This window comes from Apis dorsata, unplaced genomic scaffold (assembly GCF_000469605.1).
Source record: "Apis dorsata unplaced genomic scaffold, Apis dorsata 1.3 scaffold_894, whole genome shotgun sequence".
In the NCBI taxonomy this organism is placed as follows: domain Eukaryota; kingdom Metazoa; phylum Arthropoda; class Insecta; order Hymenoptera; family Apidae; genus Apis; species Apis dorsata.
In genome coordinates, this window is record NW_006264009.1 from 37,647 (window position 1) to 41,310 (window position 3,664).

The following is a 3,664-nucleotide window of genomic DNA, read 5'->3' on the forward strand; positions in this document are numbered from 1 at the left end:
TGTTTAGTCCACGGAGAACGTCCGTTTCGTTTCGTCCGCGATCTCTTGCTTCTTCTATACTCTCCGCTTGGAAAAATATTTCGCGAGTGTCTCAGATTCTGTCTCTTGGTCCGTGGATAGTGAATATTCGCGCGTTCGTCGTTCGACGAGGACGTTGGAAATTTTCTTTCGGACGAGGAAGGAAGAAAGTCGATGAAGAAAGTTTTTTCGAGAGACGTCGATTTCTTCTTTTCCTCTTGGGGAGGATAAAAAGATACGCGTCGAGGGCTACGTATCGTGCACGAATTCGTACGAGACACGTTACAAGTCACCAAGAATCACCAAGTACGCGGCTATCGATCGGATGTTTATTCGTTTCGTAACAGTGACTGGGCTTCCCTTTACGAGTACATCGTAATTTGCGAGGTATAGCTTTGCCTCGCAAGGTGAACCACGATAATTCACCTAATGCGAATAGTCTGTCGAAACTGAAGTAAGTCGTATTTCCTTCTCTTTCTCTTGTTCTTTCTTCTTTTTTTTCTTTTCTTTTTTTTCAATAAACGCTAGTCGTAAGTAAGTTTGACGTGATCCGATTTCCTGAGTTCGAGAAATAATCGTGAAAATCTCGAAGATAGTTTTCATCAATTTTTATACGAAGGTCGGGGGAAGAATTATCCGTACGATTACTTCTCGCGGTAAATGGGGGTGGGAGGGGGCGGGGAAAAAAAAAAGGAAAAAAAAGCGACGAGCGACGCAGGGGGTCGCAGGGTTTGGGGAAAAGCCCGACCAACGGAATCAACCAAATTCGGACGCTGCGGTGCGCGAAAACCTCGAAAACGGCGGCATTTAATCGGCGAGGCGTACGCCGAGCTTTCATTCAACCAAAGAGAGAATATAAATCCGTGACGAATGTCCTGCAATATTCCCAAACAGCGAGAGAACTTTTTTTTTCTTTTTTTCTTTTTTTCAATTCGCGAGAAAAGACTCGGGGGAAAATTATCGGACCGTCTTACGAATACGACTTCGTAACGCGTTGCAACTTCTAACGCTTCGTTCTTTTCTTTTCCTTTTTTTTTTTTTTTTTACACTTATTTGTATTGTACACAACATATATAACGTGCGTGTAATACGTAACGATATTGTCGCGACAAATGTATTATTTCGTGGAAAGCTTAGCAACGTTGTTGAAAAAAAATATCGCGAAAAGAATATCGAATCACGGCCGGTTTCGTGAAACCAACAGTTATAATTTACGATTACTCGTTTTTTTATGGAATAATAAAAAAAGGAAAAAAAAGGAAAAAAGGAGAGAAAGGAAGTTGCGAACGTTGCGTCACAACGTTTTATTAATTACATCCGGTATCGAGAGTGCGGATAGTCGAATCCTCGTTGTCGATTCCCAGTTAAATAACCACGAAACGTCTATGTGAAAAATTTAATCCGCTCGCATTTTTTCCCTCCCTCGTCTCACTGTTTTATTAAGCGACTCGTGAATCGCGTTCACTTGAAACAAGTAGGTGTAACTTCTCGTTCGTTTTGGATTTTTGAAACTTTCCGAATTCGAGAGTATATATAACGACACGAATCGACGATAGGATTTATTTGTTCGAATAACAAATGTGCAAATTCGAACACATCCAACTTGCGTATCCATTTCTTGAACTTTTGGCACGATCGTCGAAGAAAATGATCGCTACTATAATACGATTGTAAAGTTGTCCAAGAATATTGGAGATTCACGATTCAAGAGTGATATAATTTGACCATTGAAAGACGAGATTCGCGTGATAAACGATCCGACAATTTAATCGAATACAAATTTGTATTCAACTGACGAAACTCTTATATTCTCTTGAGAACTTGAGATCGTAACAACACCACATCGACGGTCGGCCATCGAAGGAAATTTCGTTAAACTCCACGTGCAAGAAACCTCCTGTTCAACAAATCCAAACACGACACGATTCCTCGAGTTGCAATGAAATTTCTTTGTTTCAAAACGATACGAAACTTGAACCATCACCGTGTCGCGAACACGAAAACTCGTCACAAGGATTCGATCGTGCAACGACACCAGCCGCGGTTATCGGAAGGAAATTTCGCACGAGCGTCTGCCGCGATTCCAGAGGACGATTCCGTGGCCCGAAACGTTTGACCGTGGTAGAGTGTCGGGAGAGTTGGCCAGCAGGATTTCCACGGAAATAATCTGCTTACGGTAATCTTCTTGGCTTGCCTCCCTCCCTGTTAAGGTCCGCCTTCCACGAGGAGGACCTTCTCTTCCCCGTGTATACGCGGTGCAGCGTCCTCGCGGAGAACTCGTTTCGAATCCGGGTTTTTTGGCGGGTCCCCCGCCAAAAATCGTGCTCTTCCGTTTTTTCCTCGATTTCTCGATCGCGAGAATCGAGGAAAGTCTAAGAGAGAAAAATCGCCCGTTTTTCGAGAAGAGGACGTTTTGGTATTCGATTTGGAGAAAGATTTCAAAGATTGAAAGAGTAAGAATCAAGAGGAGAAATATTTGTTCTTGAAGAAGAAGAGTCGATCGAGTCGATCATCGTTAATTGCGATTTTTGTCACGCGCGATGTAAGTTTCCTCTCGTCGAGGAAGAATTGGAAGAGAGACGAGGGTAACGTTGATCTACACGAACGAAAAAATCTTCTTAAAATTCGAAGGAATCGGTAAGTTTGGCCGATCGTGGAGAAAGGAAGAATGAAAATGGAAGAGGAAGAAAGGAAAAGAAGGGCTGATCCCCCCCTCGAGGAAAGGAGGATAGAAAGCAACCCCGTTTGGAATCTTTTTTTCTTTCGATCGAGAATAAAACCAATCCAAGTGAGAGAAAGAATCTCGAAGATGGTAGTAACACACACACACACACACATATATATATCATGGCATTTCCACGGGAATTAAGTTTTACGCTCAATGAACGCGCAACAACAGCGTCCTTCGGGCTAAATTGCATTCAATACCACGTCTCTACGAAGAAGAAACGTGGCTACGCGGAGATGGAAGACCGCACCACCTCTTCTCGAAGGTATTCAACCAGACGCTCGCGGACAAGTTTTTTATTCCCTCTCTCGTTTCGACGACACCGGGACGCGATCTTTTCTCTTCCCTCCCGTCGAGTCCTCCTCCTCCCCTGAAGGGANCGATTTCTGGAAAGTCGCGACGCGACGCTCCGCTCCCGACACCTCGTGACGCGATTGCAACGGTACCACCCAAGGGGTGGGAAACACCCAAAGGGGGAAGAGATTTTTGCAATAACGATCGCGGTCGGAGGTAACGAGCGATGGTTGAAATGCATATTTGGTAAAATCGGTTAATACCCGGGGTAAGTACTTTGCTGGCTTTTTCTGGAACCCCATCGCCGCGTCCGCCCCCTCTTCACGCACAGACTGGCACGACACGGTGGTGCTACACGGTGGTGCAGCACTGCGGTCCATTGTGGACGCCCGTAGCGAGCGAGTGCTCTTCAGGAACAATGCGGTTGTGTGCAAACACTCGTGGAAACAATGCGGACGGAACTTAACTTTCCGCGATAGCTGGAGCTTGCCTCCTTGTACCGTATACACTACTCGGTGCAAATTGTGCTCCCAGACCACGGTTGAGCATTACGTACAACATATTTCCTTCCTCGCGAGAAATCGTGGAATATATCGTCCAATCGTTCGATATATATATATATAT